The sequence below is a fragment of the Choloepus didactylus genome, chromosome 1 (genome assembly GCF_015220235.1).
Source record: "Choloepus didactylus isolate mChoDid1 chromosome 1, mChoDid1.pri, whole genome shotgun sequence".
NCBI lineage: Eukaryota > Metazoa > Chordata > Mammalia > Pilosa > Megalonychidae > Choloepus > Choloepus didactylus.
This window is the reverse complement of record NC_051307.1, coordinates 9,287,377-9,315,083: the sequence shown is the minus strand read 5'-3', so window position 1 is coordinate 9,315,083 and position 27,707 is coordinate 9,287,377. Positions and strand designations below refer to the sequence as shown.

General features: G+C 44.0%; 2 long non-coding RNA genes across 2 annotated transcripts in view; one reads left to right on the top strand and one right to left on the bottom strand.

Annotated features, from left to right (window-relative positions):
- Nucleotides 1-25,471, bottom strand: part of LOC119530870 — a 45,781-nt gene extending 20,310 nt beyond the window's left edge. The window contains exons 1-2 of the long non-coding RNA XR_005216154.1: nt 25,251-25,471; nt 24,510-24,636 (exon numbers count right to left, since the gene is read on the bottom strand). This is a non-coding gene — a long non-coding RNA (uncharacterized LOC119530870). The remainder of the gene's footprint in view (nt 1-24,509; nt 24,637-25,250) is intronic.
- On the top strand, nt 6,097-6,963 carry LOC119530877. The gene is made up of 3 exons (XR_005216155.1): nt 6,097-6,178; nt 6,354-6,451; nt 6,946-6,963. It is a non-coding gene; the product is annotated as an uncharacterized LOC119530877 (long non-coding RNA).
- Nucleotides 25,472-27,707: the final 2,236 nt, after the last annotated feature.

Sequence of the window (27,707 nt, the reverse complement as noted above, 5' to 3'; positions counted from 1 at the left end):
TACTTAGTCTTTTGTTGTTTCCTTTGTATGTGGTGAATTGCTTTTCTCTTGCTGCTTTCAGAACTTGCTCCTTCTCTTCAGTATTTGACAGTCTGATCAGAATATGTCTTGGAGTGGGTTTATTTGGATTTAGTCTATTTGGAGTTCGCTGGGCATTTATGCTTTGTGTATTTATATTGTGTAGAAGGTTGGGGAAGTTTTCCCCGACAATTTCTTTGAATACTCTTTCTAGACCTTTACCCTTCTCTTCCCCTTCTGGGACATGAATGAGTCTTAAATTTGGACATTTTATTGTATCTATCATATTCCTGAGATCCATTTTGATTTTTTTTATTTCTTTCCCCATTCTTTCTTTTGTTCTTTCATTTTCCATTCTGTGGTCCTTGAGGAGGCTGAGTCATTGTTCAACTTCCTCTAATCTTGTATTATGAGTATCCAGAATCTTTTCAATTTGGTCAACAGTTTCTTTTATTTCCATAAGATCATCTATTTTTTTATTTATTCTTGCAAGTTCTTCTTTATGCTCTTCTAGGGTCTTCTTCATGTCCTTTATATCCTGTGCCATGCTTTTGTTGTTTGTCTTTAGTTCTTTGATTAATTGCTCCAAGTACTGTGTCTCCTCTGATCTTTTGATTTCGGTGTTTGGGTTTGGGTTCTCCACATCATCTGGTTTTATCATATGCTTTAAAATTTTCTGTTGTTTTTGGACTCTTGGCATTTGCTTTACTTGATAGGGCTCTTTCAGGATATGAAAAATCCTGCTCTCTAATTTGTCAGATCTACAGCTTGGTGGCATACACTTTCTCTAACTAACCAGCAGATGGCATCCTCGAGTCACCGATTCCCCTCAAGTCAGTTCTCCCCAACTTTGTCTTTGTGGTGTGTGGGGGTTTGATTCTTGTGGGGTTCAATTGGTGCACCAAGTTTGGGTGTGTTGTTGGTGCTGTCTGCCCTGAATGTGGGGCGTGTGTCTGAGTGGTTAGGGAGGAAGGGCAGCTTTAATAATCAAACCTCCCAGGTGTTCCTGGAGATTTAAGGCTGTTGCAAGAGTCTAAACCTTCATTTCAGTCTCACCACAGATTGCCTTGGCCACTGACCCACTAGTCCTTGGTATTGGCATAGGGTCTCTGGGATTTCCAAGTGGGTCCCCCTTCTCAGCCATGCTCTTCCAGGACCTCTGCTGAGGGAAGGTTGTGCCATGTCACAGGTGCACGCCAGCCCTCCAGGGAAGCCCTGGGCCACCGGGCCATGCAGAGGCATTCCCAGCCAGCTGTAAAGATGGCTGAATGGGGCATGTTAATTTCCCCCTTTTTGCACATCTCTGCCTTCCCACGTCCAAGACAATTAGCTGTGGGTGCACTAAAAGCCACTGTCCATGGCTGATATTATGGCATGTGCGTATGTTGCGGGAAACACTCCCTGTCACACTGGGACCCTTGGCCTGGCTCTAGGCTATAGCTCCAGCCTGGGCAGGATCGTCTCCAGCCCGCTGGGAAGATGGCTGCAAGGGGCATGGTTTGTTTCTCCTTTTGGCTCCCCTCTGCCCTCCTGGCTCTGAGACAATTAGCAGTGGGTGTGGTATGGGCTATCTTCCACGCCAGATATTGAGGCGTTTGCAAGGCCCGCTCCTGCCGTGCTTCATTGGGCAGTTCTCGCCACCAAATCTGCAGCTACTCCCAGGTTTGTTTTTTTTTTTAAAAAAAGAACTAGTCCGTCTCCAAACGCCAACCCATGGTTTCGCCACACCCCAGCATGGACGCCAGACTTTCAACCAGCTCACTCACTCGTTTCAGAATGCAGACTCCCAGTTTCACCAAATGCACAGTCCCTGTGAATTTAGTAGAGCTTCTCCGGCTGGTGCATTGTTGGAACTGATGTTCTGGATCACTTTCTGGCTTTTATCTAGTATTTTTCATGGAGGTGTTTTTTCACCATTTCTCACCTAGCCACCATCTCAGGTTCTCACTGGCCTCTATTGAATATGCCAAAATCTCTTGCTCTTGACAGTTCACCTCCATGCAAACTGTGTTTAACATGCCCAAATTGTGATTAAAGGTTCTGGTTTTTTTCCTTTTTTCTTTTTTCTTTTTTTCCTTATGTTGCAGTACTCACTCTATGCTACAAACAGCAGAGTCACAGTTTTACACCAATACAAAGCAATGCTCATCTCTTTACTCCCACCCCCAGCATGCAGGGGTGACTGACCTGCTACATGTTGAAATGCTTTGCAGCATGTTCTATTTCCAGCATGCCTCTTCTGCTCACACAAGCCACACCTGCACACACACATGGGCACACATATGCACAACCATGTGCATATGCATCATGCACACCCACGGACACCAGTCTCCAAACATCTGGTCACACCTTGGATTTGCAAAGATCATAATGACACCAACATTTGTAGAGTTCTGAATCCTTCAAACAAATTGAAATACTTAATAGCTTATTTTATCCCCAGCGAAGAAGGTAGGACTTCTATTTATGTTCGCTTCACAAAAGACACTATAGTTCATTGTGGTCTAGTGCTTCTCCAGTGTGACCTAACAAGCTGGCTACAGCATCAGGTCTTTCTCTTCTGGTCTAATATTCTCTTCCCTAAGTTATAACATGAGGATATTGTTGTGGAGCAGATTTTGTGTGAAATGGATCAAAATCAGGGTTAAAGTGGTGGTAGAATGGATCATCGGGGAAAGCATGAGGCTGGGAATCTGTATGAATTTCATGAAGTCCTAACATGTCGCAAGGAATCTGTTATTCAGGGTCTGAGCATATGGCATATGTATCCAGGTCGAGAAAAAATGAAGTGATCAGTCCAGAAAGGACTTCACCAAGAAGGAAACAGAATCTACAACCTGGCTGCCTATCTAAGAAGGGACCAACTGTTGGCCAAAGCCTAGACACACAGGTGACCAGAATCAATAAATCCCAGGGGAAGGTCACGGTGAGCAAGCATGTGTACCTAGTTTCATTCAAATAGCCTCATGTCATGTCTCCATAAACTGGTAAGCATTGTTAGGATCTCTATTTTACAGATGATATTACTGTGGCATGGAGAAGTTAAGTAACTTGTCCCAAGCTACATAGCCAAATCCCAACTTCTTCCCCAGCATTCTTTCCTGCCCCGAGATGAGCCATTACAGTGTACAGCCAAAGAAGCCTAAGGGATTTTGTGGTTGATCTTCTTGGAACAAATCAGCATTTGCTTGGCATTCAACTATTCTTATCAAGTAAAAACAAAATCATGGTTGAGTTGCTGTGTCACCACAGACCTGACCTGTGCATGCTGAATTCATAATAAAGAGCAGCAATGCAAATAATAAAGGGTTTTGCTAGAGGGCTGCTAACCATTGATAGAGCAGGTAAGCTTCAAATTGATTGCTGAGCTCTAAGTGATTTGTAAGGAATTATACCAGGCTCTTCAGAGAAACTCTATGATAGGTCATCATTTTAAGGTCTTGGCTGATTGAGCTGAGAGACAAAGAGGGCTTTGTGAGGAAAAGCAATTACTACATAATCATAATCAGTGGAGCTAGCTGGAATCCAATACAGCTGTTAGGAGACCAGGTGGGGCAAGTGAGTAGCCCCAGCACAGCAGTCTCTAGTGTTGAAATGACCAGGGCTAGAGCAAGAATGAACAGTACCAGATACCAAAAAAGCCAGAAAAATGGAGCAAGAGAGTTAAAGGAGTTCTTAGAAACCAATCTCAGAGAGAGATTCAATGAATAGGTCCTTGCATTAGGGAAGACTCATTTTCATATCTCTCTATTTCACTGACAGATGTATAAAGAGAGGGGAAAATGGGAATGAGTTGGTGGGTGAGCTTACAACAAACAACAGATGGAGATCAATGGGGTGAAGCCTCAGGAGCAGGGACCCAGACTTGGTAAGTCCAAATCCTGTCCCTTGGAGGAATCAGCAAAGATGAGAAGCAAGGCAAAAACCCTATGGCTAGGGCAAAAATGTAAAGCTGAACTCAGGTACAAAGCAGCTAGCCAAAAAAAGAATGAAGCTGGGTGAAATCCTGGTGTAGCATTGGAAAGAAGGGTTTAAGGTGAGCAGGACCTGGGGCAAGGGGAACCTGGTGAGGAGAACCTGGGACAAGGTGAACTTGGTGTGAAGCCAATGACCCATAGCATCTTCATTTCCCCAGTACAAAGATTGTAGGCCAGGAGGCAAGCACTTAATTACAGTCATAGGCATGTAGTCCTCCATTGTCCAGTAAAGCAGGTAGCCTCTTACCTTAATATTTACCCAGGCAAACAAGATACTTTAACAGTCACCTGATTACCAAGACAAGTTCACAAGAATATTGATCTGACACATGCATTTTACTAAGAAGGTAAAAGCAGACTCCTGAAAGAGCCATAGTCTTCTTTCTTATCTACTTGATTGCCAGCTTGTCTATTCTTAACTTTCTCCCTAAGTATCCTCATAGGAAGAAACCAGCAGAAGATTCTTCACATTGGATGATACGAAGTCTTCCCCTCAGTTACTCTAACTGCAGGATGGACAGACAAAGCAGGCTGCTATCAGATGTTCCATCGTGGATGGTTGAGGATGCAAAGAAATCAGTGTACAAAGATGCTTAGACACTCTTTTCATGATGGCTTCTGATTCCCAGTATAGAGAACAAAGAATTCTTTCCTTGAGCATTCTCTCCACTGTTTCTTACATTGGAAGACTTTTAAAACACAACTTTAAAATTATCAGAGGCTAGTTGTAGTCTCTACGAGGTAAACATATACTAGGCTTCCTCTCCCAACTGCTGTTGCAAAGACCTTGCTGATTTCCCAATAGCATTGAGAGACTTGGATATACTTACTTCTAGGTGTAAATGTAGTCCTTAATTCTGCCATATTTGGGGCATTTTGTGTCTCCTTATAAATCTTAGGATAAAGTCCTTCCTTTGGCATGCCAGTAACTGAAGTTTGCTTCACCCAGGAGGAGCCTGTCTTCATCACCACTTCACAAGTACAAGGATGGTATCTTGCACTTTCATCATTTTTGCTGAATCAAGTGGTACCTCATTGTTCCTGAGGACAATGCTCTTACACCTTTTGTTACTCCCCAAACCATCTCACCCTTGAAGGCATCCCTTCCCATCTGAAAACCTGACAGCCACACTTGTCTTCTCCTACCCCTCACCCTGGTTTCTGATCAACCACTAATCCCTATCCAGGTTATTTCTAAAGTTGCTCTCAGGTCTAATTTCTCCTCTTCCATTCCAATTTCCCTTTCTTTAGCTCAAACCAGACTTATTTCTCACCTGGGTCACTGGAAAAGCTATTACACTGGTGGCTTTTAAACCAGCACCCTCACTCCTAGTCTTTCTCTCCTCCAATCCAACCAGTCCATTCTCTACATGCACCCCAAGTGGTCTTTCTAAAATGGAAATCTGCTCATATCATTCCCTCACTCAAAACCTGACACTTTCAGAGAAAGGCCAAGTGTCTTAACACTGGATTAAGGACTCTCCTTGACTTTTTCTCTTGTCATCCTCTTTCCCTCACACTTTATCTTCAAACATCCTGAACTATTTGCAATTCTATGAAGGTCCCCACTTCTCTCCAGCCTCTGGGCCTTGTTTATGTTTCTCTCTTTGTCTGGGATGCCCTCACCCCATGCCTGGCCAACCCCTGCTTGGTTTGCTGCCTGCTTTGTACGAGCAGATCTTTTGACTAAGTCTATTTTCTCCTGTATGGCAGGATACTGATCATTCTGTTGACACCCCTTGATGCACAGCGCCCATCTCTGGGGAGACTGCCCTGACAGCAGCTGCTCCTCAGGACTCAGCTCACTGTGCCTCTGGATGACATGCCACCATGGCCCAGCTGCATTTCTGGAGCCAGGCCCTGCAACTGGGCTGCTCCCCAGACTCTGGCCCACCTTGTCAAGTGCACCTGTAACAGTGACTTTTTCAATATAATCTTAAAACTGTAAGCAAGCTGGAAATTGTAAAGTAACCTTGAAATGTAACCTTCAAAGCTGGAAGCAGGCTATAATGGAAGCTCTTTGTCTCACAAAGGAGCAATATGTAAATGTAAAGTATTCAGCCAGACCTGAATAAGCTTTAGTCTATTGCCCCAAACCTCCCAGACATTAACAAGCCTTTCATCTGTCTCCCTAGGTTGGGAGGCACCTTCCCAGGTGTCACAAGATGTAAATCCTGAAGGAGGTAAGATAAACTACTGAAGTTCTCCAGACCTCTGTTACCTGTTAACTAAGATGATTATCTCTCTTTGTCTCTGATGGGTATAAAAGCCAATTAAAAAATCACTTGGGGGAGGCTGATTTGGGAAATGTTCCCTTGTCCTCCCACCCTTGTAAATAAACCCTCTTTTCCTCCTCAGCCTGGTTTGGTGTGATGTCTACTGGCTGTGCTGAGTGATGAACCCCAGATTTGGGAAGTGACCCTTCTACACACCTGGACTCTTATGAGAAGACTAAGGTGAGGTGAGACAGCGAGATATTTGCCTAAGTGTTAAACGTAAGGGGAGACCAAAAAACTCAGTCATTAAGATAATATTTTAATGAAATATTTTTAAAAATAAAAATTAATTTAAAAAAAATCCATGACAGGCAATCTATCAATGTTTTAAATAAAGATAAGATCAGTAACAGTTGCTTAAAGGGAAATGTATAGTCTTAGATATTTATTCTGGAGAAGAAAGTTCTAAAATCAATGATCTAACCTCCCTCCTTACGAAGTTAGAAAAAGAAGAATAAATTGAACCCAAAATAAATGGAAGGGAGGAAATATTAAAAGTAAGACAGAAATCAATGAAATAGAAAGTACACAAATAATAATTCCACTTCTGGTAATAAACTGACCCTTCTGTGGATAACAATTATAAATACTGGAAAAAAAATACTAAGCAGGTCGTGGTGTATCATTGGTCAACTAAACCTCAATTAAAGCCTTTGTTTTTCTGGCCAAGGAAGAAAGGGATGGCATCGAAGGCAACCAGAGCTATTGGAGAGTGGGAGAAATAGCAAAAAGGAGAGAGACTGAAGAGGAATCTCAAATTCTGTGCACAAATTCTGGACAATTCTATGGGTGAACCCAGAACCACAAAAACATGGGGCAGATGGCAGGAATCCAAACTGACACCACAAATGTTGCAACAGTTGTGAAAAAGTTTGACATTAGCATCTAACCAGGTTAACTGCCTGCTAAAAGAAACACATCAGCACACTCTTAAGAAGATAAAGAACTTAAAGTCTCTACAGCATATCTTTGACAATGTCTAGGATATAATCCAAAATTAAATGACATATGAGAACCAGAAAAATGTGACACAACCTAAAGGGCAAAGACCATCAACCAAGCCAACCCTTGGATGACCTAGATGTTGAAACTATTAGACAAAGATTTTAAAGCAGCTATTAAAACTCTGCTCAGTAAGGTAAAGAAAACACAACAGTAATGAATGAAAAATAAGACATGTTACCAAAGAGAATATATTAAAGGGAACCAAATTTATATTTTAGAACTGAAAAATAAAATATCTGAATAAAAATTTTACTGGGTGGATTGAATGGCAGAATGGAGGAGAAGGAAAGGGCAAGTGAACTTGAATATAAATCAGCAGAATTTTCCAAATTGAAGAAGACAGAGAAGAAAGATTGAAAAAAATTAACAAAGTCTAGGGACCTGTGGGTTATTGTCAAATTATAGGCAAATGGAGTCCCAGAAATAGAGGAGACAGAGAAAGAAAAATGGGGTCTAAAAAATGTAGAAAAAATGTCAGAAAACTTCTCTCATTTGGTGAAAGACATAAATTTACAGATTCCAAAAGCTCAGAGAGCTGCAAACATGACGTGTATGAAGAAAACCATGCTTAGAAATATCCAAGTCAAACTGCTAAAAAGCAAAATTAAAGAGAAAACTTTGAAAAGAGCCAGATAAAAACAATATGTTACATACAGTGAGCAATAATTCTAATGACCACAGACTTCTGCTCAGAAGCCATGGAGTCCAGGAAACAGTGGAACAATGTCTTAAACACATATGACTATATTTATAACTATAACAGTGTCTAGTGAGGGTTATAATGTATGTGGATACTATATACACACACATTATACCATAAAGGATGGTGGAGTAATAAATGGACCTACACATTTGCAAGATGTTCACATTTTATGTGAATTGGCACAATATTAACTCTAAGTAGATTGTGAAAAGTTAAGGATGGATATGAAATTCCCAGAACAAACTACTAGAACTAATGAGTTAATAAGGTCATATTATATAAGATAAATAAACAAAATTAATTGTATTTCTAAGGACCAGCAGCAAAATTTGGAAAATAATAGCTAAATATTTTATCCACAATAACTTCAAAAAATAAAATACTATTTACAATAGCTTCAAAACTACTGGCAAATACATTTAACAAAATATGTGTAAGACCTATAGTGGAAAACTACAAAATATTTCAAAGAGATATTAAAGATCTAAATCTTTGTAGAGTTTCACCATGTTCATAGCGTGGAACACTCAATATGGTTAAGATGTCAATTTTCCCAAATCAATGATAGATTTTACAATCTCAGTCAAAATTCCAGCAGATTATCTAGGAGAAATAGATTTTCAAATAGACTCTAAAACTGATGTGGAAATACGAAACATCCAGAATAGCCAACTCTTTTTTAAAGGAACAAACTTGGAGAATCACACCACCTGATTTCAGTACTTACTATAAACGTACGGTAATAAAGATAGTGTGACAATTGAAAAAGTTTCATCAGCAGAAAATTAATTGCCAAGTGTTACTCCATTGTACGCATAGACCATGGTTTGTTTATCTCTTCACCTCTTGATGAACATTTAAGCTGTTTCCAGATTTTTTTACTATTATGAATAAATCTTCTATGAGCAATGATGTGCAAGTCTTTGAATGTTGCGGACATGTTTAAGAAAGAATGGCTAGGTTCCATGGTAGGTACATGATTAACTTTTTAAGAAACTGACAAATAGTTTCACACGGTGATTGTATCTTGTTATATTTCCTCTAGTGGCACATGAGAGTTCTATTTTCTCCACATACTCACTAATAATTAATTTTAGTCACTTTAATGGGTTTGTAGTGGTATTTTATTGTGGCTTTAATTTTCCATTTCTCCAATGAATAATGGAGTTGATCATTTCTTCATATGTTTGTTTGCCTTTCACATATCTTCTTTTGAGAAAGCTCTGTTTCGATCTTCTGCCCACATTTTAATTGGGTTTTTGTCTTATTATTGAGGTGTAGGAGTTCTTTATATATTCTGGATGCAAGTTTTTTGTCAGATAAATATTTTTTTTCTCCAATTCAGTGGTATGCCTTTTCATTTTCTTAATAGTTTCTTTTTAAGAACAAATTTTTTAAAGTTTTCACAAAATGTTCAAAGGACTTGCTCAAGGTCTCCCAGCTGACAATCAGAAAGGATGGATTCAAATTTAAGCATCCCACACTCTTAACCACTATGCTCTATGGCTCTGCTCAGAGGAATTATTAACAACTGAGTGTGACAGGTCCAGGCACAAAACTTAGATCTACTGATGCTCATCCAAAGATCTTGCTCTTTGCCACACTTTATGGCAGTTTTATTGCTTCAACATCAAATATTTATTGAACACTTGCCATGTGCCAGGCTTTATCTAGGAGACAATGGCTGGCTATTTGCATGCTCCCCTGGAAACATGGCACCCTTTGCCAATTGACCCAGGATCAGCAGTCCTGGCTCTTTGGGCTGTTTTCCAAGGATGTTAACTGTCTTTCCATTCCCCTCCCTTCTTCCACTAGTGGAGACATGTTTGAGCAGAACCAGCCCCAAGCTTTCCCCTAGTGTCTCCTCTTATCAGAGAACTCATGGCTATGAAGGAGCCATGCTGTGGACTTCTTGGAACTTGGATTGCTCTTCTGATCTCACTATCAGGGGAAAGAAGCATGGTTCAAATATCCTTGCAACTTGAGGAAACTCATTTAAACTAAGGCACATGGTTCTAAGTAAGATAAGAAGTTCCCTCTGACATTCCCTCCTGCAGACCTGTCAAACATTTCCATCCAGTTGGTCTCCACAGAGAGAGCTGATACCCTGAGTTCATCATCCACCCTTCAGAAGGACGTCTGATTCCTCTCCCAGGCTGAAATAAGACAGCTCCAGGGCCCAAGGGTAAGCCACTAGCAGAAAAACTTGCAGAATTGGGGGGATGGGCACTAAGGTCTGGTAAAATGGATCCCAATAGATCTGGAAGATGTGTTAACAGTGTCTAGTACAGTACTTGAGCCTTTTTGGGGAGCAATGAGGAGGAATTTCCTGAAGGAGTGGGTTGTTGATCTTAAGAAGAGAGAAGCAATGAAGATAGAAATAAATTGTAGTAACAAGGAATCTAAATATGATTCTTCCCTGAGGCAGAAGACTGGACACGTTGACCTCTCAAAGCCCTCACTTACCTATGAGACTAACCCAGTGAGTTGAGAATCCATTAGGACTTTGCGGGTTGAACACAGTGACCAAACCTACTTCTCAGTTGAGAACAATATGGCTTAAAAAAACAGCCTGTACAGCTTCCTGGACGTCCCATTGCTCTTACAGAATAACATTTTGGTGAGTAGAGTGTAAATGAATGAGAAACAGATGGATTTAATTTCCCTTGAAATTAGGGATGGTGAGCCCAGCCACAGTTTGAAATTGCTGAATGTCTCAAACTATTTTTTTCAAGTGCTTTTGATTCAGAAAAACCAAAACCGTGGTTTTGCAAAGCATGTTTTCCCTCATTTATATGAGGCTTCATTTGTTTTCAAGGAAATTTGATCTGCATATTTCAACTTCTTTACACTTCCCTTATCAAAAGGTTTAATCCTGGAATAATGAGAAGATCTCATAACTTCTTTCAAACTTTTTACTTAGGAAAAGGAAACAATGTGCAAGTTTGGAAAATGTGTACATCAGAATGTGGGTTCAGGTGAAAGTTCACGCTCTAGGGGAGTTCTGTGCCCTAGAATCCACGTATCTTTGGTACACAGCCACAATGTGCTAAATGAATGTATTTGAAAATCGCTCAAAAATTGAGGGAAAAAGGTGGATAAGTTCAATAAGGATAGGCTTGGGAAAGGCTGGAAAAATACAAAATGTCTTTAAACAGCTTCATGTTTTCTCACCTCTAATTATTAGTCAGTGCATTCCTAAACAGAGTGGTATCCATAGAGTATAGCAGAACTATAGCATCCTTGCACCATCCAACAACCATTCTCCATGTATCTCTTCTCCTGATAAGATATGGGATAAAGGAGATGCTTACAGAATGCTAGGAGGGGATGCATGACCAAAGGCAAGAAAATGAGGAGGTGGAAGAAATGTGCCACAGAAGGTGGCTGGGGGCTGGGAGGAGAGTGAGAGGAGCACCCAATGTTGCCTTTGTTTCAGAGAATGGAAGGCTCAGAGCACAGACTCAAGTGTGAGTCTTAAAAAGCTCAGCCCTAGGTTCCAGGGGACCAAGAAAGATACAAAGGGGAGAGAAAGGTCTTCCCCATTTCACGCAAGACAGTGTGTTTGCACTGGGCTGGAAACACGTTATTTGTGGAGGCCCTGACAGGCTGCCTTCTGGTCATAAAGGCATTGGCCGAGAGTGGAGTGATAGGTGCTGCCCAACAGGAGAAAAGAAGGAAACAGAAGACTCCGTGCGCTATCTATAAAGTTTGTCTCAGGTGCCTGGGAGACCTCCCTTGGGAATTCCCAGAGCAACAATTTGTGGTGGGCACTTTCCACAGAGAGCTATGTATCTTATAGTAACAGTTATGGACAAAATCCAGAGACAGAAGAAATATTATGGTTAATATATCCTCATTTTAATCTCCAGGCTGGTGCAGGAAGAGCAGACACAGATTGCATATCTCTATAAAACCATGTGCGTTCTCGCTTTAAGATTAGAAACAGCCCAAACATGGCTGCATGGCTGTGACAGTGGCATCATCAAATATCCTTGGACTCCTCTTCATTTCTCAGCCTCCTTTGTAGCTACATTTGGGAGATTTGATGGTTTCTGGCCGAAAGGATGGGAGCAAAAGTGATGTTGTACCACTTTCCACCCCAGGTAGATGCTCCCTCCATTCCTTCCCTTCCATTCCCTCAGTGCCCGTGGAGGACACTCTGATCCGATGGCTGAGATGCACTGGACATCTCACAAGGAGAACCTTTATTTTGCTAAGACACAGATTTGGGGAAGGGGGAGAGGGTGTCTATCACAGCAGCTAGTCTAAGTAACTAACCTAAGCTGTTGACTTCACCTATCATTAGATGGCCAGACAGAATTAAAACTGATACTTTTAGGCAAGGTTCTTAGAAATTTTTGAAATATAATAGGGCCTTGTATTAATTATCTATTGCTGCATAACAAATACCCATCATGAGTAGATTTTAAAAGAGCAAGCATTCATTCTCTCAGATTTTAGGGTCAGGAATCTGGGAATGAGTTAGGTAGGTAGTTCCGACTCAGAGTTTCTCCTGAAGTGCAATCACGGTGTTGGCTGGGGCTGCAGTTGTCCGAAGGCTGGGCTGGGGCTAGAAGACCGTCTCACTAGACTTGTGGGCTGTCGTTCCTGGAGTGGGGCCATCCTCACACCCCAGCAGCGTTGCCATCAAACCCTAATACTGCTCTGACCCCACAGCTCGCATCCAGTGTCTCTAGGTCTGAGGACAGCCACTGTCAATCATGAGGTCACTCTCAACAGCCCCTGGTTTTGTTATATTACAGGGAGCTGGACTAATAATGAGCAGATATTTGGAGGCAATGTGGGATAATATGGGGGCTCAGTTCCAAGTGGGGCGCAGGGGTTCGTTCCTGGCAAGACCGTGGTCCCCAGGCTGATCTGTGCTTTGTCGGCCCCTGGTACCAGAAGCAATCAGTCCCTTTGCCCCAGCACTGCATCCAGGCCCTCCCACCCACTCACAGCCTGCCCTGCCCAGTCCGCCACCCTGCCGGCACCTCCGCCAACAGCCCGTGCCCAGCGGCCCATTCGCATCCCTGCCACCTGTGAAGAAGCCCAGAACCTGCCATGAGCTCGGTCCACTCAAATGCCAGCCTGGCACGTCACGGCACCTCTCGCACCCTTCTCACTGCCCTCCCTCCGCCTGGCTCCCCACTCACCTTTGCTCCCCAGCCCTGGCCTTGCACTCTTTGTCCTTCTAAATTTCACCTTTTTAGATTCAAGCTGTGTAGTCAGTTTCCTCTTCCAGCCTCCCTTTGTGCCTTCTGCAATCTATTTTAGAATATGCCCAATGCCATTGTCACTCCTTGTTCAAAACACGTTTCTTCCCCTTCAATAACCGAGTTCCCTGAGGGCAAGAACCACTATTTATTTTTTTAATCCTTTCCCCAACTGAAGCCTCTCCTTGGCTCTACCCCATTCACACATACCTCACGCAGGCACTAGTGTGACCCCAGAGGTGACAGAACAGAGGGGGTCACCCGTGCTGCATACTTTTCCTTCCTTACTTCTTTGCCTCCATCAACCTTACCATCAAGGTCACTTTTAACATGCTGGGTATACTAGGAAGTGGAGTAAGTGATTTACATGCATCTGTTTAATTAATTCTCACAGTATTAATAGTGTTACTGCTATTCTTATTTATATGATCCCATTTGACAGATGCAGGAAGTGAGGCTTAGAGAAGGTAATAGAATTATTCCCTTCGCCCACACAGCCAGGAAGCAGTGGAACCAGAGGCCAGCCTGTTTTGACTTCTAGAAAAGGGTCTCAGAGAAATATCAGCCCAAGCCTGATTCTTGGCTGGCAGGCAGGTTGCTCTGAAAAGTAGGGCTCCTGGTTAAAAGACAGTGTATTACTTTAATCTCTGACCTTGTTCCCTGCCACCCCATGAACCTGTGGGTCTGTGCTGCACGATCTATGAGCTGATGTCAGCCATCTTCGGTTCTCTGATTTTAAATACACTTGGCAGGCAACCCCCAGTTATAGAGTTTCCTATACTTAGAGATATCTCCATATGCAAATCGTGGGCAGCGTGCTCTTCTAGGACGGTGTTTTCCATATAGAATTGAGAATGTGTTTTAGATGATGTGTTTAGCATTGAACATACTTTGGCTCAGGACTTGGTTAGGATAGCAACAAGGCGGAGAAATTGGCAAGTACAAAGGTTTGGGGGCCCATAGGCCAAAGGCCACCGAGAAGACCAGCTTTCCAGCTCAGCCTCAGTGGGCAAGTCCTTACCAGGGTCCACTTGGCCTTGGCTGCCACGTAACACAGATCATTCTGGAGACCAATATCCTGCTAAGAGGCCTAGAGTGCATGAACCCCTGCACCCACATTGAACTAAACCTCATATCGCCCCGCATTGTCTCCAGACACCTGTCTCGTTGTAAGTCCAGCTCCCTATGACTAGGTCAACCACAGGGAGGAAGTGATATTTTGCAAGGCCCTTGGTGCTATGTGTGGCGGTGCTTTGTAGAACTTTCTACTGAAGTACCTCTAGCTGCAGAGGAGGGTGAACAGACAGCCTGGGATCTGGGGGAGAGCCTGAAGCAACTCCCAAAGTAGCATGGAGTGTCTTTGAAGTCTTTTGTTTATCTTAATAACTCAGGAGAATTTCCCATTCCACTTCCTAGTATCCCATGTGTATTTTATATTAAATATGAAAATAATGATTGCCCAGAACTTCACGAAAAATTGATGTCCCAGGAAGCTGTGCCTATGGTCCCCTTTTTCAGGTGGCCTCGGTGGTCAGCCGTGTGCCTGGGGGTGTAAATGGCTGAGTGTAAGAAGCACAGATGGAAGGTGTAGACTGCACTGGTCACTCCAGGGCCCTCCCTGCTCACATTAGGAACACCCCAGGCAGCCAGGAGCCTGGACTTAAACTACAAGCACATGAGGTAAGACCCAATGGGAAGGCAAGGTTTGCAGGAGCTTTTGCACACAGGCCCAAGAAACCTTCTAGAAAAAAAGAAAAAGAAAGAAAGGGGGGTGGGGGTGGGGGCGGGAGAGAGAGAGAGAGAAAGGAAGGAAGGAAGGGAAAGAAGAAGGAGGGAAGGAAGGAAGGAAGAGATGGAGGAAGGGAGGAAGGAAGGGAGGAAGGAAGGAAGGAAGACTTCGCTGTAATAATGCTTTTTCATAGAGTTGTTTGGAGGTTTGCATGGGTGACTCTTATGAGAAGCATCTCATAAGATGCATTTTGGTGCTCTCAGAACGCTGATGTAGCCTATAGAGACCCTCCCCAGAAAATATTCCATTTCTCTGGTGCATGTGTCCTTTAGAGATTTATGGAAACCCTAAAGCCATCTGTGGGTGCCTAAGAATACAGATATCCCCATTGAAGCCATCTGTCTGTCCTAAGGCAGATGGGAGCATACGTATATTTTCTAAAATGTTTTGAGGCAACATTTAAAAATGGAGTCAGCGCCCATGAAAGTCTGGACGGTGGAAGCCCTGGTAGCCTTGGGCCTGGAAACAGGGGTGGGGATCAACAGCCGCCTGCAGGGGGGGCTTCCCTTCCGCCTCACCTCAGCCGCATTGGGTCCACATCCCCACCTCACAGAACCCGCCTGGCCCTGGGGCGCCTGCCCTGGTGACTCCTGATAGAAATATGATGTGAGCACAGGAAACGGCCACCTAGAGTCCCACCCTGTCCATAGTCTCCTCCGCACACCGTCCTCCTTCTCCCAGAGCCGGCTCCTTTGCCTGGAGGGGGCGGCTGTAAGGAATTTAGAAGGGTCTGCGGATTCAGGAAGGCAAGGGAGCAGCGGGCCCAGTGGAGCACAAAGCCCCGGGGAGGAGACGATTCTCCCCACTGCACTGGGAACGGTGCCCCGAGGCAAATGGAGGGTCAGAGCCTGCTGTGGCCATGGGAGGCAGAGCCCCCACCCCTGGACGCCAGCACCCTCGGCCAGGATGGTGGCCCCTTCTCCGTGGTCGGCAGATACCACCAGCAGCAGCAGTTCCTCTAACGGGCCAGCTGTGGTGGTGGCTGTGCCAGTGTCCGGGGCAGGAAGTGCCCTGGGTGAGCCCAGAGCAGGGAGCAAAGAAAGAAGGAGCACTCAGCAACCTACAATGAGGACAGCTCTTATAAATGGGCACAGAGCCCAAACCGAGGACATCAAGGAAGAGCTGGGAGGGATGCAGGTGCCTGGAGGACATCCTGTAATAGTGGGTAAGGGTTGAGCCAGTGGAAAAAAAAAAAGACCTGTGACCCCCATGTGTAGCCCAGCTGCTGGGGTCTGGGCAGATGCTCAGCTTTCAATCTATACTCATGAGGGGTCATAAATCCCAGCCACTCCCAGGAGCTCAGGGAGGCTGGTAGACTTGGTCCCCATTTGATCTCTCCCAAATCCAAACCAGTGTGTGTGCTCATGTCTCCTGCTTTCTGACCAACAGGTGGAGTGGGCAGCCAGACTCCCACAGCACTTCCTGTGTGTGGTTCCCATGGATGGTCTCACCCTAGAGCTCGAGGGGGAGGAGGAAAGGCATCCTCCAGTCATGGGGAGTTTGAGAAGCCACGTGTCAGGATGCTAGAGATGTCTGCTCCCCTTTTGACCGCCCTTTCCCTTTCCTTATGAAAGAGGCAGTGAGCTCCATCTAACGGCCTCCAGGTGGGATATAGGGGAATGGAGGGCAGAAATCATCAGGCTTTGGTATTACAGAAGCCCAGGTCCCTGGGAGATTTTAGAGGATTTGAAGGGTGGGTAGAAGAGAAGGGCTTAGGCTATAAACAAAATGTCTTGGACACAAAGCAGAAGTATCAAGGATTTTCTCCCAGGTCAGGGAGACATCCCCTTGGTCTGTGGGGAGATGGGGGAGATGGGTCAGCAGGACCCAGAGGGACAGAGGCTGCCTGGTCCTTTTAGGGACCTCAGAACAATATCTGCACCCCAAGTGGGCCTGAGAAGCAGCTGAGAACCTCAGATCTGAAGGCCCCAGTGCCCAAAATAAGGGACTGTAACCTGTGTGGATGGATGGTGACCAAAGAGTCAACCCCCACCGCACCCCACCCTGCAGTTCTATGACCCCCTTGAATCCCCAGAACCTTGAGAGAGCCAGAGGGTGAGGAATAGACCTTTCAGGAAAGATGGAGGCTGTTGGTGGAATGGGGTCTTGAAATACAATTTTTAGTGAAGGAAAAATAAATATTTATTCATATAAATGTATCCCGTTTATATGAAATGTATAGAACAGGCAAATCTATATAGAGAAAAAAATAGACTAGTGTTTGCCTAGGGCTAGGGGTGTGTGGATTAAGAAATAAGGGGGTAATGGCTAAAGGGATTGGGGTTTCTTTTGGGGGTAATGAACATTGTTCTAAAATTGCTTTTGGTGATGGATGCACAACTCTGAATATAATAGCCATTGCATTTAAGTGAGTGATTTGCAAGGTATGTGAATTACAGCTCATAGAGCTATTAAAAGAAAAAGAAAAGATAAATGATTTGCATTGGTCTGCACCTGGGTAGATGGACTGATTCATGGCTACAGGCCTCCACAAACACCCCTAATCCCGACAGGAAGGTACAGGTCCTGGGCAGGGCGTGTTAGTGGTTTTTGGAGAAGAGATGTCTCCAGGTGAGACTGAGCCCCTCCCAGGAGGCCCACTGCTTTGCCAAGTGGGCCCGGAGCAGATCCTAAGGCTCTTGCTCTTTTACAGGATGCATGGGAATTGGGTTCCTTCTAGATGCTCAGGACACCTGCAGGAAGACAAAGGGATGTGACCTGCCCTTACCCGTTATGCATACTCACCTGCTCCTTGAAGCCAGGATAGCCCAAAGGAGTTCCCAAGCCCAATTCTCCAAGCTTTCCTGCACACTCACACACTCACTCTCGTCACACTCATCTGGGTTATGCCTCCTTCCCAGAGCTGCTAGAGTGGAGGTGTGGATTGGTTTACTTTTCCAAAGACAGAAAAAAACATCTCTGGTGGCTGTGAGAGTAAGTAGTCGCCCCTATGCCTATGTGAGCCTTTTAGGATTTTTACCTGGTGTGGGTATCAGTGCCCTCACACTCACCCCTCACCCCACATGCCACATAAAGGGCTCCCATTGGAAGTGAGCTAACTTCTTCTCCCACTAGCTGGTTAAACAGCACCTAAGAGACATCCAGAAAATAGGCAATGAATTTTTTTTTTTGGGGGGGGGGTGGATAAATAAGAATCTCTGCTACCCTCAACCCCTTTCCCCAAACTCCTCAATTTAGATAAGTACTTCCACGTTCCCCAGGCAGGAGAGAGTACAGGGTTGGAGAGACACGGACACACCCTACCTTAATTTCCTTCCTGCAGAAGAGCGGAAACTCTCCTTGGGGAAAACAAGTACCCAGCAGCGGCAGTACATCAGGACAGTAAGGGACGCTTATTCTACAGCAAATGCTTTAACACAGGCTGTATTAGCCAATGCTGGCATTGCCTCTATTAAACGCTTCCAACTTTTTAGAGGAATTAGCATGTATTTGGGTTCCACTCAAAAGCAGATCTTGAGACAGGCATTCCTGCACATGTAGTTGATTGGAAGATGATCCAGGAAGTGAGTAGGGAAGTCAGACAGGGAATGAGAGGAAGCCAACAGAGGTGCATTAGTGAGTGTGTGACTGCCATGGGCAATTGGGTTCAGTCCCTCTGGGGACTCTGGGACTGACAGCCGTTAACTTCAGTAACTAGGCATTAGGAATAGGGGAACACCCAGACCTTTGGAGGATTGTTGGACAGACACAGGGTCCAAATTGACATTGATACCTGTTACGGTTTGCTAATGCTGCCATTATGCAAAACACCGAAAGTGGACTGGCTTTTTTAAGGGCATTTATTTGGTTACAAAGTTATAGTCTTAAGGCCATAAAATGTCCATCAGCAATAGGGTACTTTCACTGAAGGATGGCCAGTGGTGTCTGGAACACCTCTTTAGCTCAGAAGGCACATGGCTGGTGTCTTCTTCCTTTGCTCCCAGGTTATGTTTCAAAATGGCTTTCTCCCAGGTCATTTCTCTCTAGGCATCTGGAAGTATTCTCTTAGTTTCTCCAAGGCAAACTCTTGAGTAGCAAAAGTCTACTTTCAATGGCCATCTTCAAAATGTCTCTCTCAGCTGCAGCACTAAGTTCCTTCCATCTGAGCACTTATAGGGCTCCAGTAAACTAATCAAGACCCACGCTGAATGGGTAGGGCCACACCTCCATGGAAATAATGTAATCAAAGGTATTACCCACAGTTGGGTGGGTCACATCTCCATGGAAACAACCTTATCCAAAGATTCCAACCTGATCAACACTAATATGCCTGCCCTCACAAGATTTCGTTAAAGAACATGGCATTTTGAGGGACATAATATATCCAAACTGGCACAATACCTGGGAACATACATGGGCCAGGTAATAAATGGAGTCTTGGCCCAGGTTGGCTTGCTTGTGGTGGATTCACTGGGTCCACGAACCACTTAAAGGTCATTTCCATAATCCCTGAATGTATAATAGTCATGACATATGTGATAGTTATGGAATTCTTACATTGGTTCCCTGACATGTAGGGCAGGAGTTAGTGGAGAAAGCCAAATAGAAGCCTCTGATATTTTTCCCCACCTCTCACCCTGGCTAAACTAGTAAACTGAAAAAAAAAAAAAAAATGCATTCTCAAGGACATGGCAGAGCTTTGTGCCACCATCAAAAATTTACAGAAATCAGGAGCAGTATATCACTGTCATATCCCCATTTAATTCATCAGTCTGTTCCCTACAAAAACCATACAGACCATGGTGATGATAATGGATTACCACAAACTTAAGCAAGTGATAGCCTCATTGTAGCAACTTTGCCAGATGTAGCATCTTTGCTAGAGAGATTGCAGTAGCATTCAGAACACGGTATGATCTGGAGAGCATGTTCTTTTCCATCCTGATCAATGAGGAAGATCAGGAGTAGTTCAAATTCATGTGGGGCTGACAAATGATGCATTTGCAATCTTCCCCTGGGCCAATATTGACTCTCTGCCCTCTGTCATAATGCAACCCTCAAGGATCTTGACCATCTAAACCAGTGGTTGGCAAATTATGGGGCCAAATCTGGCCCACAGGCTATTTTTGTAGTCTCTGTGAGTTAAAAATATTGTAACACTTTTATAGGATTATAAAACAAAAGGAAAGTACAAAGAAGTATATGCAATGAGGACTGAACGGGGCAGTGAGGAATGGTCTAGTTAGCCAGTCATGGGCAAGAAGAGAAACAACTGGAAGACTGAGAGATAAGGAGGCCTGGGAATGAGGCATGTGGATATACATGTGGGAGTGGGCACAGAATGTGAAGATATCTGTAAGGCATGTTGATGCCCACCAGAAAGCAACCACCATGGAAAAGGACCTAAGCCATGAGCATGGAATGACTCAGCTAATTGATCATCAGTCACATAACTTCTGAGAGAGTAGCCATGGTGGCAGGGAAGGAAGGGCTACACATGGGCCCGGCAGCACGGGTTTGTACTTGCCAAGGCTGATCTAACTACTGCTGCTACTGCACATCCAATCTGTCAGTAACAGAAACCAACAGTGACTCCCCAACATGGACCATTCCTTGAAATGACCAACCAGTCATTTGGTGGTAGTTGACTACTTTGGATCCTTTCCCTCCTAGAAGATATACATAGACATATATTCTACGAATGGGTTTGCCTTTCCCGATCACTTGGCCTCAGCCAGTACCACTATCAAAGGACTTACGGAATGTTTGATCTACCAACAGAGGACTTCAAACCAAGGCAGTGGGGTCCACTGGTCCTAAAAGGGTGGCAATGAGAACCACTGGCCCTATCATATTTGTCACTCACCCAGAAATCACTTGCCTGACAAGTAATGGAATGATCTCTTAGGGATGCAGCTGAGGCACTAGATTACAGATAATATGCTGCAAAGACGGAAATATGCAGAATATGGTATACTCTAAACCATATGACGATGTATCCCCAATAGGTACAATACATAGGTCTGGGAACAAAGAGTTAAAAGTAGACGTGACCCTTGTCACCATCACTCCTAGTGACCCATTAGGGAATTTGTGTTTCATGCCTCTGCAAACTTAGGGTTTGGGGGTTTAGAGATCCTGGAGTGGAAACACTTCCACAGGGACACATCAAGAGTCTTACTGAAATCTAAGCTAATGCTGCCCTGTGGTTACATCAAGCTCCTTGTACTAAGATCCCAGCAGGCAAGGGAGGGGTCAACCTACTGGTCGGGGGAAGGGACCTGGTCTTCAGGAGCTGGTAGTGCTGCAGCTACACGATGGGTATACAAAGGAATATTTTTGGCACTTGGGTGACACACTGGGGCATCTCTTGGTGCCCCTGAACCCAGTTCCAGTGATAATTGTAGAAGTACAGCTGCTATGGCCCAAGAAGTGGGTGGTAGATGGGGGATTAGACACCTTAGAGGCGAGGGTCTGGATCTTCCCACCAGGCCAGCTGCCTACCCCAGAAAAGATGCTAACTGAGGGTAAGGGAATCTAGACCAGAAGATGAAAGGGGGGGGGGGGTGACAAGTATCAGTTACATCTTCAAGATCAACTGCAGCAGTGGTAGTTCTTCTATTAAAGTTCTGTGGTAGTTTGGAGGTTGTATGTACCCCAGAAAAGGTCATGTTCTTTTAGTCTTTTAATCTGTGGGTGCAGACCTATTGTGGGTGGGACCTTTTGGTTAGGTTGTTTCAATCGAGATGTGACACACCTTATTCAAGGTGGGTCTTAATCCTTTTACTGGAGTCATTTAAAGAGGAAAAAAGCACATGCAGAAGCTACAAGATTAAATTAAGAGAAGTTCACAGAAAAAGCTACAGAGATGCTGAAAGGAAACCACTGAATCCAGAAGCTAGAAGCAATGAACCCTGGGAGAGTAGGACCAGCAGACATCACCATGTGCCTTGCTATATGAGAGGAGACCAAGCTCACCGGTAACCAGTCTTCAGAGAAGGTATCATCCTGTTGATGCCTTAATGTGAACGTTTTCAAGGCATTAGAATTGTAAGCTGTAAGCTAATAAATCCCCATAGTTAAAAGGTAGTCCATATCTGGTATATTGCATTTGTCATCTTTACCAAATCAAAACAAGCTCCTTATAATTTTCCCCTGTGAACAAGACTAAAAGGAATCCTGGAGAAGTTCTTTGCAGGCATAGCAAACATACCATAAGAAGCAAGTGAATCTGCACAGTGCAAAGGTGGACTGTAATGATATGAATGAGCTCCAACTAGATTCCTCTTGGAGCAGATGTGCCCATCTCCAGGCTGAGGGGAGTGTTGACTGCTGACAGCTCACAGCTGCACTGATCATTGGGAAGTGCCGTCACAGAGAACAGCCTCACCCAAGGCTATGCACCCTCCCAGGCAATGACTGTCACCAATGGTATATATATTTGGCCCTTTTTCTTTAATTTGGGACAATGCTGAAGGATCACCCCAGCTATGGAGTTCCTGTGGAATCAACTGAGGCCTCAGTTGCATGACATTATGGACCAGTTTTTCCCTCTCCCAATTCTGCCCTCCTCCTTACAGATGCATCTCTGAAGAGCCCACCCCAATAAACTTCTTCATTCAGTTCTCAGAGAGTCTGTTTTCAAAGTACCTGTATTAAGTCAGTAGTTTTTCCTAAAATTCATCTGTCTGAAGGTGAGTCGGCATCAAAAATAGTCCTTTCTTCACTTTATAAGAGTAGTACCCCTCATTGCCCTCAGTTGAAATACATCAATGGTACCAAAAGGATAGAGTAAAACATTGGTTTAAGAAGACAATGTATGATTAATCAATGCCCATTAACTCATAGGGCTTACTGTCTTTCCCTATCTGATAGATATATCTGTTAATGGTGAAGCTTGTGTCAAAAGCAGCATATTTGGATGTTTATTGTGATACTCGGAATGTATAAATGGCAAACCACTTTAAGTTAGCATTATTAGTTCTCATCAATGTAAATGGAAGTTTTGGGGGAATACCCAAATTTTCAAAATACATTTTATAAAATGAATTGATAAAACTTTGATGAGATTCCTTTTAGTGTTTCTGTTTTTATTCAATACCATAGCTAAAACCTATTTTATCAAATCATGTAACATTTATTCTAATTGTAGTCCATCTCCATCTTATTTCTTCTTATAGAATATTGTACATTTTTCTTATTTGTTACCAAGAAATAAACTTCTTAAATCTTATGATGAAAGAGTTTAAATACTAACTCACAAACATACAAAGGGATGAAGAGATTTTTTCATCATTCTCATAAGGTGTATGTGAGCAGTGAAGTGTCAAAATCAATGGGAAAAATAATATCTCTCAAACTTGCCCATGCTTTCAAACAATTTAGAACTAGGAAAAACAAGTAAGGCAAATAGGAGACCATAACATCTAATGGACAGAAACATGAGGGTTGGCAAGGAATCCCCTCATCATGACAGCCCTAAAGTCATGATATTCTGGGTAGATCCTAAATTCTAATATGCTGATCTGTTGTCTTCATAAGAATAAGTAGGGATGTCAGATAACTTGTCTTAGTTTGGAGGGGGAGGGGTGGTATGTAATTACACACCTTCTTGCCCAGGCTACAGAACCCTCAAGGCACGGAGGCTGCAGTGTCCTTGGCTTCCTGACCAGGTGCTCTGCTGGCCCTTTCCCCAGAAGTTCCCAGCAGACCTAGTTCCTGGCAGTTACTCCTTTGCTTCCCTTCCAGGTTTATTTTTGCCCAGAATTGCAGATTCCCCACCACAAGTCCCCAGTCATTTTCCCCAAGGACCCTCATCGGTTTTCATAAAGGAGGGTTTCCCCTGTCCACGTTCGGTAACTTTGAGTCACAGTCAGTGTTCTTGCCAATGGGCCACCAGCCCACTGCTCACTGACCAACAACGCTGTTTCAGCCTCTGAGGAAAAGTGCCTCGTGATCATCAAAACTTCAGCGAGAGGATCAAGTGCCAAAGACAGCAAACTCCAGGCTAGGCAGAGCGGTGAGGTCACCAACAGGCCCTGCTGCACCAGGATGTCCCATTCTCCTGAGATGGTAAAGTTGAGAGTTTCCACCTGAGGGAGGACAGAATGCCTCAGAGGACACTTCTGATGCTGGAGTCTTTGCCCCTGTATCTTGACCCTTGAGGACATGCAAAAATAGTTAAGTACTCTCAGCTCTCATGTGTTCTTCACCAAAATGTTTGAAGCATGGTAAGTTTCCATAAAAATGCACATCTTTGTCGTGATAGACATGTCTTCAACAAACTGCTGTCCATGGAGCAATGCTTTAGCTCAATAAGAGCAGGGACTATCCCTCTCTTAATCATTGTTTTATCCGAATACCCAGATCATTCCAGGCACACAGTTAAGTGCTAAACAAATACTTACGGAAAGATGGTCAATCTGATTTGAAAAGGCATTTATCAGACTTTCCACTACACTAAACACAGGAATCCCTTGATTATAACAGCTTTCACTTCAACTTCCCAGTGCTTGGGAAGATTTCCTTGCAGGACTTCAGAACCACCCAAACAAGACATGAAGATTGGCATCATCCACTTACCTGTTGTCCCTTTGATTCCATGCATTCCATACTCTTCAATGCTTCTAATCGACGGCCCTCTTTAGTCATTCTCAAGTAGACAGAAGGATTGCAAAATTCCACATTCTGGCAGGTAAATCTGTTTCTACTAGTTCATAAAAGGATAAAATTATATTCAATCCAAGTTTGTCTCCCTGATTTACTCCCCAGATTCATAATATCCCTAAGAGCAGACAATATCAGATCATTTACCCTGTCTCCAAAGATGTTACTCATTAACCACTTCACTCTGTCATACCTGCCCATATGATATGGGTTGGATATCCTCTATTATCTTACTTCCCCAGTTGATCCCTAAGTGGAATAAGGAATATATGAAAAGGCTCAGCTCAGGAGTTCCTGACATGATAGGGAGGGGAAATTCCCTCCACGACCATTTTCTCTAACTCTCTCTCATTTTTCCCACCTCAACCCTCCTGCTTCCCAAAGATGATCCTAAAATAGGAGCACAGTTTAGGGTTTATAAGTCTCCAAAGCACCAGGCTGCCTACTCTAATACTCATGGGACTCACTGTTGCCAAACTTTAATAATCATCAAACATTTATAATCATATAATAACTAAAGAGTTCTGGCCTTGCATTTCTTTAAGAAATTTATGTTGATCTCATAAATGCCTCCAAAGCATTATCCTAGACTAGAGGAAGGAAGGCATTCAAAAATTGGCAGATACTGCATGCAGACTAAAGAATCATTCCCTTTACCTTCACAGTCTCAGTAACTTGGACTGAAAAGCAATCCTTCTGCTCAGGCTTTCTCACATTATCAATAATCCAAAAGTTTCCTCCTCCTCTTCAGCAAAGTCAGATGCTGCAACTTTACATGGTGAAGTAGGCCACAGTTGAACTGGGTGAGAAATGCCCTTTCCCATCCATGAAAATGGCCCAGCAGTGAAAGTGAGCTCTGGTGAGCATGAGTTCAGTCACTGCTGATTCCAGACAGTGATTTCTGCTGACACTGCCATCGCCCTCTCCCCCTAGAACATTTCCTCTGTTATCAAGTAGATCGAAGCCAGGAAAAAGTAAATGAGTCAAGTGTTTACTTGGTTGTTGAGTGTTGATAAAATGTTGGACCAGGCATGCACTACACAACACAGCCCGCCCTGGGCTACGGGGAAGCCAAGGAGCTGGTGATAGTTCTTAATACCAAGTTCCATGTGTTTCAGTACAGTGTTTGTTCACTTATCGCAGATGCTTGACTCACAAGGGAACATGTTTATGCTGAACCCGTCATGGGGTCACTTTGGTTGAGTGGTATCCAGTGGAGCAGGTCCCACAGCAAAGTGACTAACTCTTAATGCCAAGAGAGACTAAGAGCCTGCTAACAGGAAATAAAAGAAAGGGACAAAAAAGAGCAGCCCCAAGTCAAGGGAGTTGCCAGGTTGCTGAGCTGATGTGAGTTTGTTTCTACACGTGGAAAATTAATATCAATCTCTGATCCCATTGAAATAATTTTCAGACTATCTGAAAACCTTAGGCTGTGGTGGGGATTTATAGACATCCTTTGAGTTTGGGCTTGCAGGAGAGGAGAAAGTAGGTTCGATAGAAGAACCAACTTCAGTGTTCACTCAACTGAAACTACAGCCCATCTTTCTAGAGAGGCAAAAAGTTGAATAGTAATTATGATGATGATTATGATAAGTTAAATAAACATCCACTGAACTGTTTGCTCACATCTTATGGTGCCTCACTTTCTGACTTTCTTGAGGTTCGCTGGAGCAATGTGGCAAAAACTGGACTCCTTGCCCTTCGACTCCAAAAGGAAAGCAAATTGTCTCAAGTTTCCCAGCCTGAATAATTGAATTTTCCATTAAAATAGCTGAACATATTTGCACAAAATTTAAACCATCAAGTGGAAGAGTATTCTCACACAGATTGACTTCCCTCTCTCTACAGACCAGAAGAGTAGAAAGACCTCAGCATAGACAGACACATGTTTTGTTCCTGGCTGTGTCATGTGTTGGCACCATGGCCTGAAACGTGATACTGACCACTCCATGTCCTCTCCACCCACTCAAGGGGGTGGGGATATCGGCTGTTGTGAGAAATCAAGCATATGTGGAAGCCCTTTGAGAAGAACAAGGTGCTGAACAGAGACAAGGTGCATGGGATCTTGGTCCTGTCACTGTTGGGCACTTTGTAAGGCTATGCATTATATACACTCTTTCAGTTTTGTAGACTTCGTATAGGCATAGGAACAGGAGGTTGCAAAATAAAACTCTAATGGAAAAGGACAAGCAAGGTCCTTTTACCTTTGCTCTTTATTTGTTTTTAATTACTTAGGTCCTTAAGTAATGGCAATTACCCTATATCAAGAATCCTGCACACCGAGACACACAACCCATCCCTGGACCATCAGACCACTTGACCCTAGAGACTTTTTCCAGAAACTGTGTCCAGACTGATCACTGATGGTCAGGGGAGAGGGTGGGAGAATGGAAAGAATCAGAAATCAGGCAGAGAAAGCAAGAAGCCAGGACTAGTGTGGTGGACACAACGGTGCCCAGGTTCCCCTTCAATGAAAGACTCATTGCCCCAGCTGCTGAGAGTGCTATCAGCCCCTCTGGGGTGGCCTCAGTTGCAGAGATTCCTGACCAAGGAAGCCCACAACCAATGTTGAATGGAGGAGGGTATATAAAGGCCCAGAAATTTGGGCCATTTTGGCCAGCACAGGACATTTAGCCCCCAAACTCCCTGTGCCGGTTTGAGTGTATTGTGTCCCCCAAATGCCATTATCTTTGTAGTCTTGTGTGGGGCAGAAGTTTTGGTGCTGGTTGGATTTGCTTGGAGTGTGCCCCACCCAGCTGTGGGAGATAATTTTGATGAGATGTTCCCATGGAGGTGTGGCCCCACCCATTCGGGGTGGGCCTTGATTGGTGGAGCTATATAAATGAGCTGACTCAAAGAGAGAAAAGAGAGTGCAGCTGGGAGTGATGTTTTGAAGAGAAGCAAGCTTGCTAGAGAGGAACGTCCTGGGAGAAAGCCGTTTTGAGGCCGGAGCTTTGGAGCAGATGCCAGCTGCCTTCCTAGCTAACAGAGGTTTTCCGGAGGCCATTGGCCATCCTCCGGTGAGGGTACCCGATTGCTGATGTGTTGCCTTGGACGCTTTGTGGCCTTAAGACTGTAACTGTGTAGCGAAATAAATCCCCGTTTTATAAAAGC